The sequence below is a fragment of the Hylobates moloch genome, unplaced genomic scaffold, assembly GCF_009828535.3.
Source record: "Hylobates moloch isolate HMO894 unplaced genomic scaffold, HMol_V3 SCAFFOLD_22, whole genome shotgun sequence".
Taxonomy (NCBI): Eukaryota; Metazoa; Chordata; class Mammalia; order Primates; family Hylobatidae; genus Hylobates; species Hylobates moloch.
In genome coordinates, this window is record NW_026652297.1 from 22,853,472 (window position 1) to 22,870,311 (window position 16,840).

Here is a 16,840-nt window from a genome sequence, read left to right on the forward strand (position 1 = left end):
GTGCAGTGACTCATGCCTGTAATCCCAGCACTTTGGGAGGCCGAGGCAGGCAGATCACGAGGTCAAGAGATTGAGACCATCCTCGCCAACATGGTGAAACCCCATCTCTACTAAAAATACAAAAATTTGCTGGGCATGGTGGCACATGCCTATGGTCCCAGCTACTCTACTCAGGAGGCTGAGGCAGGAGAATTGCTTGAACCTGGGAGGCGGAGGTTGCAGTGAGCTGAGATCATGCCACTGCACTCCAGCCTGGCAACAAAGCAAGACTCTGTCTCAAAAAAAAAATAAAAATAAAAAGAGGGTGTCACGAAAACTGGAAATAGGCAATGGAGAATATCGGGTTTTAAGCCACAGAATAAGAGAATCATGAGAGCTTAAAAAGATTACCTACCTGGCTGCACGGACACCAGTCAGAAGACCTTACAGAAACAAAGGCAAGAGATGATGGGGACCTGAACTAGAGAAGACATAGTAGGGATGAAGACACAGTGGGTTCAAATCCACAGGGTTGAGTTTGATGCCTGTACACGAGGATGTGGAGAATAGAGTAAAATGTGTCTGCCAGGTTTCTGGCTTGAATAACTAGGGAGATGGTAGTGCTGAGATAAAAATAAATAAAATTTAATTTAATTAAAAAAAACACACACTTCTAAAGATTTTTTGTAAGAGGAGAAGGTAAATTCTGTTGCAGACTTACTAAACTGAGTTCCCTGTGAGCCATTAAGAAGTGGAGTTATCCAGTGGGCAATCAGATACACAGATCTGAAAGTTCAGGGAGGAAATCAGGTTGGAGGTCTAAGATAACAGGCTCTTCAGGCCGGGCCTAGTGGTTCACACCTGTAATCCCAGCACTTTGGGAGGCCAAGGCAGGCAGATCACTTGAGGTCAGGAGTTAGAAACCAGCCTGGCCAATGTGGTGAAACCCTATCTCTATTAAAAATACAAAAATTAGCTGGGCATGGTGGCAGGCACCTGTAATCCCAGCTACCCAGGACGCTGAGGCAGAAGAAGTGCCTGAACCTATGAGGCAGAGATTGCAGTGAGTTAAGGTCACACCACTGCACTCCAGCCTGGGCGACAGAGCAAGACTCCATCTCAAAAAACAAACAAAAAAAAAGACTCTTCAGAAACTTTTTCCATCTTGGTGACACTACTCCCACACTATCTACTTTGTAACGTTCAACCACTCAGTTACTATTCTATAATTTTCTGGCTGGGCACGGTGGCTCACGCCTGTAATCTCAGCACTTTGGGAGGCCAAGGCGGATGGATCACCTGAGGTCGGGAGTTCAAGAACAGCCTGACCAATAGAGATGGCCACCAGAAGAGATGGCAAAACCCCATCCCTACTAAAAATACAAAAATTTGCCAGGCCTGGTAGCATTCGCCTGTAATCCCAGCTACTCAGGAGGCTGAAACAGAAGAATGAGAGGTTGCAGTAAGATTACACCATTGCACTCCAGCCTGGGTGACAGAGCAAGACTCCGTCTCAAAAAAAAATAATAAATAGATAAATAAATAAATAAATAAATAAATAAAATTTAAATATATATATATATATATAATTCTCTGACCATTTGTCTTTATGAAGTATCTGTCTCTTCTTTCATTAATTCTTCCATATCAGTAGTTTCATGTTATAAGGACACCCAACTTTAATCAATACTTTGCCACACCCTTTGCAAAGTGGAATACATGATTGCCACTGATCATGAAATTTTGTAGTAGTTTTGTGACAAGATGGGGACATTAGGGGAAATGATCAGGACCACTTCCCATACTGGTAGAAAGCACGTAGTACTCTTGATCAAAGTAGAAAGGAGGTAAGGAGCAATTTTCTGAAACAAAGGAGACAAGGTATATCTGGAAACTAAACAGGAAGCCAGAAAATCAGTAAGAGGGCAGAATCAAAGGAGTCCAGAGAGATAATCATGAAGCAGAAAAGGGGCCACAGAAAGAAGAGTTCATACTAGGTGCTTCCCCATTCCTACCTCTCCCGTTCTGTCCTATCTTCACTGCATCCAGGTCTATTTATCACTTCCCAATGACTTCTATTAACTTCAGTTCTGACAATTACAAAATGTGGCTTGGGGAACTTTAAGTAGTCCATGGCAGGAACATAGCTTGATGAGACAACTCACCATAAGGATCTTACCAGAAGAAAATCATGAAATGTGATTTTGCACAGTCCGAGCTCTGTAGTCTGTCAGTTTTCTCTTAATTTACACTAAACCACACAGAAAAAATCTTCAAGTTCTAAGGAAATAAAAGTGCAGAGTAATCACTTGGGGGAGGGTGGAGCTAGACAACAATAATTATAAAGGAAGAGAGCAATGTATATTACCAGGAATCTTTTGACATAAAAGTAGAATCACAAAACTTCTGAGCTAGAAGGGTCCTTAGAGATCATTTGGTAGAGTGATTTTCCAGATATTTTAAAACCCTTTTGAGAGCTGAGTAGATAAAACACACAGGTACCATATCAAAACATTATATTTCAAGTCAATGAAATTAAGAAAAATCATTCTAGCACAACTTCCTAAGTCAAAATTAATCATGAAAAAACCCTTAAAAAAATGGCTGGCTACAGATGGTATGATTATGTACCTGGAAAATCTAAGAGAATTAACTGAAAAGCCATTATAATAACAGATTCAAAACGCGACTGGTTACACAATAAATATACAAAAGAAGTTAAAAACTCTTCTATTTACCAGCAATAGTCAGGTTAAGAAAATATATACAGCATTAAAGAAAATGGGTTCCAGCCTGGGCAACAGTGCAAGACCCTGCCTCAAAAAAAAAAATGGAAAGTAAAGATGGGCAGATCTTTTGACTCATCAATTGTATTCACAACAATTTCTCCCAAATAATTAATGCATAGGCACGAAGGGATATTAGTTATAATAATGTCTAGTGTAGCACTATTTGTCATAAAGATTGAAAGAAATCTAAGTATCTAAAGATGGAGGACTACTTATGGTACATTCATACAATGTATTTTCTAATACACTATATATAAACCTTTATAAATGTTTTATATACCTACATATATATGTGGAGTGGGGAGGGGGAGAGAAATCCCATTTATAAAAATAAAAAATAAAACACTGTGAGACAGAATAGAAGACCCAATAGCAAAGTTTCTGACATCCACAGAAAAAGAAATCATTCATTAAACAGTATTGAGGAAATTGGTTAATCAAAAGCTTAAAATTTTTTGGACCCTCTACCTCATATTATACAACTAAACATGTTCTAGAATAACTGCAAAACCAAAAATTGAAAATGAAAGTATGAAAACAGTTGAAAAAATAAAATTAATCACTATATAAGGTAGGAAAAGCCTACCTACGTAAGATACCTAAAGGAAGAACAAGACTTAGCTACATAAAATGTCAAAACCTGTAAGAAGGCAAGAGAAGGGAAGTATAAAGTCAAACCTGAATAAAGCTGTTTAACAAAAATGATAATCCCAATAATGGCAAGTAAAAGGCCTCTCAAATGGCTTTGTTGTAAAGGGTAAACTGGCATAATCTTTTTGGTGGGCTATTTGGCCATGTATAACAAAACTGTTAAAGATGGGCAACCCAGGCATGGTGGCTCACAAATATAATCCAAACACTTTGAAAGGCTGATGTGGGAGGACAGCTTGAGCTCCAACGTTTGAGACCAGCCTGGGCAACATAGAGAGACATGGTCTCTACCACAAAAAAAAAAAAAAAAAAAATTAATTAGCTGGGCATGGTGGCATGTGCCTGTGGTCTCAGCTACTCAGAAGGCCGAGGTGGAAGGACCACTTGAGCCCAGGAGCTCAAGGATGCAGTGAGATGTGACCGTGCCACTGCATTCCAGCCTGGGCAACAGAGCAAGACCTTGTCTTAAAAAAATAAAAATAAAAATGAAAAATAAAGATGAGCAGATCTTTTGACTCAGCAATTCCACCCACAACAATTTCTCCTAAATAAATAATGCATAGGCACAGAGGGATATTAGCTATAATAATGTTCAATGTAGCACTATTTATCATGAAGAATGAAAGACATCTAGGTGTCTAAGAATGGAGGACTACTTATGGTACATTCATACAATGAAATAGTATGGGGCCACTAAAAGTTACATGGAAAACTAATGACATGAGTAATATCATATTAGGTGAAAAACAACTGCAAACAACAAAATAGCTGAATCCATTTCAGTTTTTTTTAAAAAGGTATATGAGGCTGGAATGAGGTATAATTGTTACGGGTGGGTCTTTGTTCTTAGAGCTCCCAAGATGGTGGCAGCCACTCCTAAGATGGCAGCAAGCCTTTTGTTCTCTGACCTGGGGTTCTTGGCCTCACAGATTCTAAGGAATGGAACCTTGGGCCATACGGTGAGTGTTATAGCTCTATTAGAAAACATGGGTCACGGAAGAGAACCGTGGAACCCAGAGACTAGTGTTCAGCTCAATTAGGATGAACCCGGGTATTTAGCCACGCAACAACAATGGCGAGTCTTTAGCCCGATCAGGAGCAGCAATGGGCACCTCGCTGGATCAGGAGCACAGCGGACACCCCGCTGGATCCAGAGGGGTGGAAGTCAGCAGCGGGTCTGCGACGGCGGCAAACAGCAGTGGTGGATGGCGAGCGAAAGCTCAGCTCGAGCAGTAACAAACACGGACCAGAAGAGTGTGCGGTGGCAAGATTTAATAGAGTGAAAACAGAGCTCCCATACAAGGGAGGGGACCCAAATGGGGTTGCCGCTCCCTGCTCGAATGCCTGGGTTTATATCCCAATCATTGTCCCTCACCCTGTGCTCTCAGGCAATATACGATTTGACTATCTCTTTACCTCCTGCTTTAGTGTAATTTGTATTTTAGTAAGCCCTCTTTACTACCTGATTGGTTGGGTATGAGCTGAGTTACAAGCCCCATGTTTAAAGGCAGGGGCAGTCACCTTCCCCAGCTAGGCTTAGGAATTCTTAGTCGGCAGGACTTCTTAGTCGGCAGGAATTCTTAGTCAGCAGGACTAGCTGGATTTCCTAGGAAATCCAGCTAGTCCTGCCTCTCATAATCATACCACTGCACTCCAGCCTGAGTAACAGAGTGAGACCTTGTCTCTAAAAACAAAAATTTAATAAAATTAAAATTAAAAAGGTAGATCTATAGGTACACACAAACTTGCACACACACATACCAAAGGATAAACAGATTTAAATTAACCCCAACCTTAAGAGAAATGAAGGTGGGTGAGGAAGCAATTTGACCCAAACCTTCCTAAGTCACCCCATCTATTTATAAAAATGAGCACTCTTACCATTAGACTCTTGTTCCTCATGGAAGTAAAATGGGCCTAGTTTAATGAATATGCAGTAGACAAAGATGGAAATAGTGGCATCACCTTTCCATCTCCTATCAACTCCACGTCTCCAACCTTGTTCCCCCAAGCTCCACCAGGGATCCAAGGCAATCAATCCACTCTCCCATCCCAGGATGGCAAGAGATGTAATGTTAGGAACTCCTCTAGAACTTCTGCCAGGTAGCTGCTGGGACACCTCCAAAGTCTCAATATAAAGTCAAAACACTTCCTGGAGGCCTGGTGCCGTGGCTCATGCCTGTAATCCCAGCACTCCAGGAAGCTGGGGCAGGTGGATCACCTGAGTCAGGAGTTTGAGACCAGCCTGGCCAACATGGTGAAACCCCGTCTCTACTAAAAATACAAAAAAATTAGCTGGGCTTGGTGGCACGCACCTATAGTCCCAGCTACTCGGGAGGCTGAGGCAGGAGAATCACTTGAACCCAGGAAGCGGAGGTTGCAGTGAGTAGAGATCGTGCCACTGCACTCCAGCCTGGGTGACAGAGTGAGACTCTGCCTCAATTTAAAAAACAGACAAAAGAAAACACTTCCCACCTGTTGTGGGAAACTCTAAAGGGGTTGATTCTGATCCCCACTTATCAGCAAACAGAATGCATACCTCTGCAGCCAGTTCCTAAGATATGTGCTCATTCCAACTCCATCAGGTGGGAGCTGTTTTTCTCTGATGTATCTTCCCCATGGCGCTTATGTCAGAAGTGGGGGGCTTACTTCTCACTGGTCTAGTTATTCTGAAGACTCACCAATTAGAAGTGTGAATCTAAGTACTTTTGGTTCAACCTTTTTATCTTACTTAGGGACAAAAAGTTTAGTAACCCTAGAAGATAAAACACTCCTGCTTAACCAACATGTGTTACTCAGCTTTCTAAACTAATACTTGTGGTACAAAACTGACATTCATTTTGCAGTATCTCTCAAGGCAAGACAGCCCTAAAGAGAACCTTAAGAAATTCCCAACAGTGCAGATAATTATTTTTCATCATTTGTTTTTATAAAATTTCTACAATAGGCATTACTTTCTATAATGAGGGGAGGTGGCTCTTTTTTCTAATGGCAGGCTAACCTAACATACTGTGATTACTGGATCTAATACATGAACTCATAGCAGAATTTTCTTTAGACATATATACACAACTAGTCTTCCATAAAGTATCATAAAATTACATCAATCCATTTTAAAAAGTCAATCACTCTTCTTCATGTAGCCTTCATGACTAGCAAAAAAGTAAAGGTAAACACTCTTGTCTTAATAAAAAAACTATGATAACATGTAATCATCTGTAATGCCTATTTCAAAACTTTTAAGACTATTTTGTTTCAAAAAAAAAAACCCCAGTTAACATCTTTTCTAGGCAACTGAGTTAAGAAAAAGAGTAAATCTGCAATTACTGAATATTTTCATGGAGAATATTCATGCAATATTCACAGAAATCATGCAATATTCACAGAAACCACATGCAACACTGGACAATGACTGAATGACATTATCTTTAGATGTTTTTCATCCAAACTAATGGACATTCAGAAAAAAACGTGATCCTGTATACCAGGCTTCGCAACACTACCCTTGAAAGATTTTAACCAACCCTTTCACACCACCACCAAAGACACGTTTTTTTCTACAGCCTACTTCCTTGTTTTGAAAGATCTGAGCTGTCAAACTATATTTATTTGCATTTAATTCTCCAAAGGGATAAGAGCATTACTATACCAATTTTGTATTTTCATCCAAAAAGTACAAACTCTGCTTTCTTGGCCCATACAGCCTTATCTCAAATAAACTGTACAATCTCCAAAAATATAGTCAGTCTTGATTATACAGATATGATCTACCACACTGTAGATTATCCACAGAATATCTATCACTTACGTGATAGCATTAAGGGCTTTAAACACACACACACACACACACACACACACACTCTCTCTCTCTCACTCTCTCTCTCTCTCTCTCTAATTCTCAAAGCTACTATTATTTGCCCCATTTTAAAGATGAGAAAATGAGGCACTGTGAGACTAAGTAGCTGACCAGCATGGCATTATAACACATATCATAATCATACAGAATTTGTAAAAACATTAAAATTATTATTAATAGCTGAAAATACCAATTAGAAGGCTTCCATCACTTGGATGTGCAACAAATGCTTCCCTGGGTTAACCGTAAGTAATGATTTGGCCATTCAGCTGTGAGGCCCAGTAAGCATGGCAGAGCTGGTATGGCTGTGCAGCCCACAACACAGCATCAGGGTAAGAAATAAAAAAGCCAACACGTGGGCATGCAGCAAGGGTTTCAACTCTATCCTAATATTCCAAAAGAACAAGAGAGAATTTGGGACAATCTTAACCTCTGATGATAATCTCTGAGCCTCTTTTTATCCCTCAACTTATATAATGTTTAATGCTACTAAATCATTGCACAGGAATTATTTTTAAATGTTTACATAACATTTGTAGAATGATCAACATTTTCCTAAACACTTCACAGGTTTTTGAGAAAGCATTTACACTGAGATTTGTTGTTACACTGACATCCTTCCCAAACTCACCATTATTCTAGTAATAATTGATGCTACTAGAAGCAGCCCACAGGCCCTCTCCGTCAAATGACCTCCCTCCCCTTTCCCAGCTCTTCCACTGCTGACCATCCCACCACCCCGACCTCACATCTCTCAAGTTCTGGTACACACACTGTACACACTGCCATTCCAATGATCTACCCATGTTGAGAGAAATGTCTCAGGATCAGGTGGACTAGCACCACTTCTCAGACTGCTGCTGCTAACAGGACAAAGCTTTCAGTGGTCTGAGACAAAAAGGGGGTTAAGAGAAGGGATTTATATATTCATTTTTAAATGAAACACAAATTATTCAACTTAAAAAATCATCTTTTATTCCGGGGTTGTCCTTCTTACTTTTTCAGTGTTAAAATGTGATAATGACCAATGCTTCATTTTCTGTATCGTCCTCATTGGCCAAATAAAAAGTCAGAAACCCAGTCAATCCCTAAACCTAAAGGTTAGGATAACAAACACTAAATCTACTATGCATACATGTAGGGTGGAGGACAAGCCCAGGCAGGAAATAAAGGAATAAAAAACTTTCAGAGGAAGTAGATACTATTACATTTAACAGTGACTACTGGTCCAGTGAACAAGTGCAAGCAAAATGAAACTGCAAATTTCAGTATCTCACTCAGAAAAGATTACAGGCACTGAGGCGGATGACAAATTTGACTTTTAAAATGAAAGCAGGCCAGGCGCAGCCTAGCGTGATCCTGGTGGATCACGTCTGTAATCCCAGCACTTTGGGAGGCTGAGGGAGGCGGATCACTTGAGGTCAGCAGTTCGAGACCAGCCTGGCCAATATGGTGAAACCCTGTCTCTACAAAAAATACAAAAATTAGCCAGGCATGGCGGTGGGCGCTTGTAATCCCAGCTCCTGAGGAGGCTGAGGCAGGAGAATCGCTTGAATCTGGGAGGCGGAGATTGCAGTGAGCTGAGACCGCACCATTGCACTCCAGCCTGGACAAGAGCGAAACTCCTCTTCAAAAATAAAAAAAAAATAAAAAAACAATAAAAAAAATAAAAAAAAGGTAGGCCGAGCACAGTGGCTCACACCTGTAATCCCAGCACCTTGGGAGGCTGAGGTGGACACATCACTTGAGGTCAGGACATAGATACCAGCCTGGCCAACATGGTGAAACTCCTCCGTCTCTACTAAAAAAAAACATACAAAATAAAATTAGTCGGGAGTGGTGGCGGGCGGCTATAATCCCGGCTACCTGGGAGGCTGAGGCAGGAGAAGTGTTTGAAACCACGAGGGAGAGGTGGCAGTGAGCCATGATCGCGCCACTGCACCACTGCACTTCAGCCTGGGCGACAGAGCGAGACTCCGTTTCAAAAAAAAAAAAAAAAAAAAGAGTCAAGTTCCGTAAAGCACTTACAACAGTGTCCGGCACTCAGTAAGCACTTCAGAAGTACTGTCATAAATATCAAAGGACTGGAATGAAAATTATAAAAATTATGGTACTAAAAACTTCCACAAAGTTATTTAGAAGTACAACCTCTGCTCAGTCAGTTGGAGTATAAATAAAAAGAAAAAAATTAAAAGTACAACCATTTCTCCATAAAGTATATGAAGTTATGTGTGACATTTCTAAACTTTTTAATTTACATGAGAAAAAATTACATTAGAAAAAACCTGAATCCAGTTAGAACACCCGCTGTACGACTCTCAATTGTTTGCAAATTTGCTTCCAAAACTCAGGAATACACTACTCAACTGAGGCCGCATTTCAGAGCACACACTCAATACTTCCGCCAATAAAAGAAATTTTCATCTCAGCTGTACACTCAGAGACCAGGATTCCTCGCCTATATGTTGATAAAACCCAATGACGCATAGCTGAGCAAGTCTTTCACCTAACAGCAAACCAAGCTTCTATTGGAAAATTCACAGACCAGGTGATGCAGTCACCATACAGCATACAGACACAGTATTTGCACTCTTCCTATCCCCTCCCCTGGAATCCAGACTCAGCCTGCTCACTCTGAAAGCCTTCTCAGTTCATCCTGCCATTTGCCCCTTCTCCCAAGCCACCTCTACACCAGGGGGTGAATTATTAAAAAGAACATGTTTATTGATAAATACATCACTTTATTTCTTTGCACACAAGTTATCCACTTCCTTGCTACTCAAAGATAGTCCCTTGTCCAGCTGCACATGTTATTAGAAATGTACAATATCAAAATGCACCATAGGCCTACTGAACCAGAAAATGCATTTTTAATAAGAGCCCCAAGTGATTCCTACCCACATTAAGGTTTGAGTGTTCTGTGATACTGCAAATAGCTGTAAGAATTAAAAATGCTCAAGTTTACAAATGAATTCAGAGAGATGGTATGAAAAGTACCAAGACATAGAATCAGAAAAGCCCGAAGAGAAAAACCAATATATAAATGAATTTCTTTGCCACCGATAGCAAAGGCTTATTTTTCAACAATACCTGTATTTATTGCTTCCTGCTTTAAGTATTTTGTGCAAGAGCACAACACTTATAAAGGTTTACAAAAGAATTACCGGGTCTAGAAATTCCAGTGCAATCTGCTCCAAACGTGTGAAACCTGCATGTTAAAATCTTAGGATTTTGTCCAATTCAGAGTTGACAAATGAACTCTTTCCAGAAAGTGATTATTCAAAAAAAAAAATCTACAGGATGTTAACTTTAAACACAGATTATAATTCCTGTAACTAAAACGAGTAACTAGTATCGAACAAATTCTAGGTCACTTGTAGAATCGAATCTTGTATTGAAGGTCTGTGTCTGTTTTTCCAGGAAAAGTCGGGGTGGGGAGCGGGATTTGCCTTCCCTGCGAATTTTTTTCTCTTCTCCTGAAAGACCTCAGCTTCTTACGTGTGAATAAACTTAAATCGTACTAAATCCAGGTCACGGTTCCCTTCCTCAAAAGTGAAGTTAAGGCTTCTCTCTTCTAAAGACTGTATTTTTTAAGGTTTGAGGATTCCGGGCCCGTTTCGCTTCCGGCTAGGGAAGGAAGCGTGTTTCCCGGGGCCCAAATGAACAGGGAAATTTACCAAGTAGGAAGTTGAGGACTAGTCCAGCCGCCAGGCCCTGCCTTTACTCAGCTGGCTTTCCAGTCTAGACCCCGACCTCCTGGGGCAGGGAAGGCAGGCAGACTGCAAGCAGCCACCCCGCCCAGCTCGCCCTGCCCGCCCGGGAGCTGAAGGGTCCACCCCTCCCGCCATCCACCCCCTATGCCGACTCCGAGGAGCACAAACGGGGGGCGCTGCGGCAACCCGTCCGCCGTGGCGGCGGCACCCTCAGGCCCTCCCGTGAGAAGGCGGCGGCGGCGGCTGCAGCAGCGGCGCGAAGGAAGGTGAAAGCTGTCCTGAGGCTAAGTGGGAGGCCGGGGCGGGAACGACTGCATGTGGGGCTGCACTGGAGGAAGGCGGAGGCGTTCAGAGGGCTTGGGCTTTTTTACGATTATCATCATTATTTTGTTTTACCTGTGGCGCAGAAGGGCTCCCCAGCTCCTATTCCCTGAATCCTCCTCCTCCTCCCCTCCTCTTTCTCTCTCTCTCTCCCTCAGTCTGCCGGGCGCTCGCGGAAGCGACCGGGCCCGGCCCGACCTGAAAGAGAACAGGGCGAGAGGGGGTGGCGGCGGTGACCAGCGGCCACGTGACCACGCTCGCGCCGTAACGGCGACCGCCTCCCGCCGCGCGCCCTCCCCGCGCTCCACCTCTAATAACCTCGCAGCCCGCGCGCCTGGGAAGCTCGTGCGCAGGCGCCCGCCCGGGACCTGAAGTCTGCGCGCGAGCGCAACGCGCTCGCTCTCGGGTCCGGGTTTCTGGGGCCCGCGAGGCGCGAGACGCGAGTAGGTGGGGAGTGAGCCGCGGGCAGAGCTCTCCTTGGCTGAGCCGGCAGGCTGCTGAGCGCATGCGCCTGAGGGCTTTTACCCCTCCCTTCTCTCCCCGCTTCCAACCGGCGCGCGGCTGGAGGCTGGGAACCAGCTCCTGGGTCTTAGAGGTTCACATCCACCGACTACCTTCCCAGGGTTGGACTGAGAAGGGGAGCAGAGGGTCCCAGGGACTCTCCTGAGATCCTGGCTCTCCTGCCAAGGAATTTACATTTCCTTGTCACAGGTAAATGTCCTTCCATTCCACATTTTTCTGTAGCTGAGTAGGCTTCTAACTCAGCTCATCTGTCACTTTCTCCGTGAAACTTACCCCTCCCTAGTTTAGAGGAGTCACTAGCACTTTGTGCAGACCTACCTTGTAGTATGACCCATAGAAAGATAAAGGTTAGGAGTTATTTTTTCACAAGCCCACAATACTAGACTGTGGTTTTTATCTTTATCTCATAAACTTGGACAGGGTCTTAAGTGTTGTAGACGTCTGATGACTATCAGAACACAGGTAATGTCTAAAACTTTTATCGTTGCCCTTGGTCTCTCCATAATCATGATTTAAGATCCCCTTTAACCCAAGCACGTGGGAAGCTGGTGTTTGTTTCCCCAATATGAAAGCCTTTAAATCGTAATGCTAATTAGAGTGGTAAATGCTTCACTTAGTAAAAGAGATTTATGGTATTTTATTAGCTTATCTTCACAAAGAGCTCCAACGAAAATTGATACTTAGTCCAGAAAAGGAAACCAAGTCAGAGAAAGGTCAGATTTCTGAAGGTTATCTAGCTTCAGAGGAAGGTGCCTGTGTGGGAGACCTTTGTGGACAAACACCCCACTTCACACAGGGATCCCTCTTTTTCTGTTGCCCCTCTTTCTGTTGCAGAAACTGAACAGGTTAAGTTAGTGCCTGTGGCCAGATTTAATCCTGCCAGATTTATTTATCAAATAAATAAAATGTAAAAACTCCCTAATTGAGAGTTCTGGCTAGACCAGTCATCATCACTGTTAGACTAGTGAATACTGAGATGATAGTCAAGAAATGGGGCTAGCAACAAAATGACAGAAAATCCTGGGATGAATGTATATGGAGAAATGGGATTAACAGGGGCTTCTGAGAAATTAGGAAAATGACAACCCTCAAGATTCCATTCTCGTATGTTTGCAAAGTTGGTGGACTCTTTTCTGCATTTACCACTGTATACAAACCCATGGAGTGATCCCACCTCATAGTTTCAGCTACCACATAGATTATGCTAATGGCATCCCATTCTAAATATTCAGCCCAAGATTCAGACCCTGTGATAGACTATTTTCTTATGGCCCACAATTAACTGTGTCTCCCAGTATACATGCCCATGTATAGTCCTCTCCCCTTGAGTCTGGGCCGGACCTGTCACCTGCCTTAAACAATCAAATATGGCAAAAATTACTCTCTGTCACTTCTAGGCCTAGGCCTTAAAAGGCTTTGCAGGGCCGGGCGCAGTGGCTCACGCCTGTAATCCCAGCACTTTGGGAGGCCAAGGCAGGTGGATCACGAGGTCAGGAGATTGAGACCATCCTGGCTAACACGGTGAAACCCCATCTCTACTAAAAATACAAAAAATTAGCCAGGCATGGTGGCACACGCCTGTAGTCCCAGCTACTCGGGAGGCTGAGGCAGGAGAATGGCGTGAACCCAGGAGGTGGAGGTTGCAGTGAGCCGAGATCATACCACTGCACTCCAGCCTGGGCGACAGAGTGAGACTCCATCTCAAAAAAAAAAAGGCTTTGCAGTGACAACTTTGAACTTTACCAGAGACTCATGGGAAACAGAAATAGTTAAGAAATCCCACCACCTTTTTGTGTTCTGCGAAACAGTTTACCATCCTTCTCCATATTACTTAAATGAGACTCATTGTCCAGTTTCTCTGATAAAACTAGTAGATGACCTGTGACAAGACCAAACACATACCTTTCCTTTTTTCCCGAACCTGTGGGGAAGGTCAGTCACCTTTCAACTTCCTGTTTGTCTCATGAATGATTAGCTAGGATTAGAACTACTTTTTCCCTCTTGAAATTAGGTAGTGATAAACAATATAGCTGAGAATTCTCTGATTACAAAAATAATCCCAGCTGTAATCATCTCACCTATAACCTGTCTATGCCTCCCTGTAAAAGTATAAGGTAGCCAGGCATAGTGATGCACACCTGTACTCCCACCTACTCAGGAGATGGAGGTGGGAAAATTGTTTGAACCCAGGAGTTTGAGAGCAGCCTAGACAACAGCAAAACCATGCTCTAAAATAATAATAAAAGTATAGGGCAAAACCACCCTGCTGAGACACTCTGATCTTCAAATCTTGAGTACTCTTCCTAATGTAATTGCCTGAATGAAATCTATTTCCTCACCTGTTTGGTTTTTAACTTTGACAGCAGCTATCATTTTTGCCCTTTGTGGGAAGCACCATGTGAGATATCCAACTACTCTGAAACTACCACACTGTGAAGTGTCTAATCAAGCCACCTGGAGAGACCAAATGGAAGAAAACTAAGGCCCCTGGCCAACAGCCCCAGCTGTGCTCCTACTGGCCAGTCAGCACCAGGCTGCCACGCATGTGACTGATACAGTCTTGGAAGTGAATTTTCCAGCCCTACTCAAGCTACTGCAGCTGACACCACATGGAACAGAGATGAGCTTTTCTCCCCAGTGCCCAAATAGCAGAATTGTGGGAAAATAAATAAAACAGTTGTATTAAGCCACTAAGTTTTGCTATAGTTTATTAGGTATCATTAAATAACAAGAACAGACCTATGTATTCAGCTGCCTGCTAGAGATGTATCCCAGGTGGTCTCACAGGTACTTCAAACTCAATATACTTGAGTTGAGTTTTTCAAATACCCTTCAAACCTGACCTGTGTCCTTTGCCCCGCCCCCCGCTGGTTGTGCATTTGTTCACCTAGTTCCCAAAGCAGAAAACCTGGGAGTGTCCCTTTATTCCTTATCCTGCAATATTCAGTCACCAAGTGATGAGCTTTCTTCTCCAGTCCCCCAAACATTTCTCACCTCAGATCCTCACCATCTCTGTCCTGAACTACTGAGGATTAATCAAGTTCTTCCACATTGCAAAGAAAAGTCACTCAGGCGTCCAGACTACCTTAGGGGTTTATTATCAGGCAAGAAGTAAGGAGATGTTGGAAAACAGCCCAGTCATCTCCCATGACCTGCATCCTGATGGTTCCTAGACTGGGAAGCCCAGGTGGCATCATAAAGAGCCACAGCAATGACCCCATCCTTTAGGCTACAACAATAGCTGTATGGATCCAGCTTCTCTCAGGCTTCTCACATTCTTACTCCCCAAGAGACAATCTGAGGGACCTGTTGGTCGTCAGTCAATACAGAGCACCCCAAAAAGGCAGAGAGTGGCCTGCAATCTAATCTAGGAAAAAGAAACAAAAGTAGTCAAGCTGATGATTAATAACTCCTTAAAATACAAACTTTGTATAAAAATTCATTTTGAGTTTTGTTAGTTATAATAGATTTTGAGTTTAAGGCAGAAAAATTAAATTTGAACTAACTTCAGTATTAAAAAAATAATTGTGGGGCTGGGCACAGTGGCTCACGCCTGTAATCCCAGCACTTTGGGAGGCCGAGGCGGGTGGATCACGAGGTCAGGAGATCGAGACCACCCTGGCTAACACAGTGAAACCCCGTCTCCACTAAAAATACAAAAAATTAGCCGGGCATAGTGGCGGGGGCCTGTAGTCCCAGCTACTTGGGAGCCTGAGGCAGGAGAATGGTGTGAACCCAGGAGGCAGAGCTTGCAGTAAGCCGAGATCGCACCGCTGCACTCTAGCCTGGGCAACAGTGCGAGACTCTGTCTCAAAAAAATAATAATTAATTAATTAAATAAAAAATTGTGGCCAGGTGCAGTGGCTCATGCCTGTAATCCCAGCACTTTGGGAGGCCGAGGTGGTCAGATCACGAGGTCAGGTGACGGAAGCCATCCTGGGTAACACAGTGAAACCCCATCTCTACTAAAAATACAAAATAAAAATTTAAAAAACGTGGTGACTGACACCTGTAGTCCCAGCTACTCGGGTGGCTGAGGCAGGAGAATGGCGTGAACCTGGGAGGCGGAGCTTGCAGTGAGCTGAGATCGGGCCACTGCACTCCAGCCTGAGTGACAGAGCAAGACTCCATCTCAAAATAAATAAATAAATAAATAAATAAATAAATAAATAAGTAAAAATTGTGACACTTGGTTTTGCAGCAACTTGTGTGCTAGTTGATTCTCTGCTTCGACATCTATGTGCATTCTCTGTCTTGGTGCATGGCAGAAAATGAAGCAGAAAATAACACAAATGTTCTCAAAGTCTCTTGGCAAGGATTGGCTCTCTCCCAGGCCTCTGCCCCTGTGGACACTCAGCCTGGGACTACTCCGGTCAGGCCACCATCCACATCCCTTCTCCTGGCTCTTTTCTCCTCCACTCCGTTCAACTCACCCAGGTAAATTGGCCATCACTAGATCCTGAAATTGCTGTGGTGGCATAGACTGACATGATAATAAGATGTACAGCCTACAGTATGGGATTGTCCAGTGGGAAGTGAAAGGGTTGTGGTAAGCATGGGCTGTGCGTGGAGCTGGCGTGCTACCCTCTGCGTCATCCATGGAAATGCCCGACTCGATCTCCTCCTACAAGAACATAGTTGACTTTCAGCCTCAGCAGCTGCCCCGCTGGATCCACTACCAAGTTCATGCTGAGGCCACACCTCCTGGGCTACTCCCACTCAATGATTGGTTGCGGCAGGGGTATTAGTGAAGGCCAAAGGAGGATTCCTCCAACAGGCGGCTTTGGCTCAAGGATTCCCCAGTGGCATGGCCAAAACTTTTTTAGAACTGTGCCACAGTCTAAAACTCTTCTAACAACTCTTCCGTCCTTTCCCCTTAGCTTTCGCAGGTTACAGACCTGCTTTGTGATCTGAAGTCTTCACCTCTGCCCACACACACACACAGTCCAGCTCCTGCTTTTTTCCCTTTATTGGTGTTCTCTCAATAAAGCTTTTGTTCACCAAAAGCT

The 16,840-nt window shown here is 43.3% G+C and overlaps 1 protein-coding gene and 1 long non-coding RNA gene across 10 annotated transcripts in view; one reads left to right on the plus strand and one right to left on the minus strand.

The window, feature by feature from the left end:
* The window catches only part of TBC1D5 (TBC1 domain family member 5), a 590,707-nt gene extending 579,195 nt beyond the window's left edge, over positions 1-11,512 (minus strand). For 3 of the 9 annotated variants that reach the window (XM_032143405.2, XM_032143403.2, XM_032143400.2), the window contains exon 1: positions 11,385-11,505. The gene's annotated coding sequence lies outside the window, so the exon portion shown is untranslated. Of the gene's footprint in view, positions 1-11,384 lie in introns of all 9 variants that reach the window. The other 6 variants (XM_032143402.2, XM_058433544.1, XM_032143404.2 and 3 more) reach the window with 4 other exon arrangements.
* Positions 11,513-11,575: 63 nt separating this feature from the next.
* Positions 11,576-14,521, plus strand: LOC116461636 (uncharacterized). The gene is made up of 2 exons (XR_009211621.1): positions 11,576-12,020; positions 14,195-14,521. It is a non-coding gene; the product is annotated as an uncharacterized LOC116461636 (long non-coding RNA).
* Positions 14,522-16,840: the final 2,319 nt, after the last annotated feature.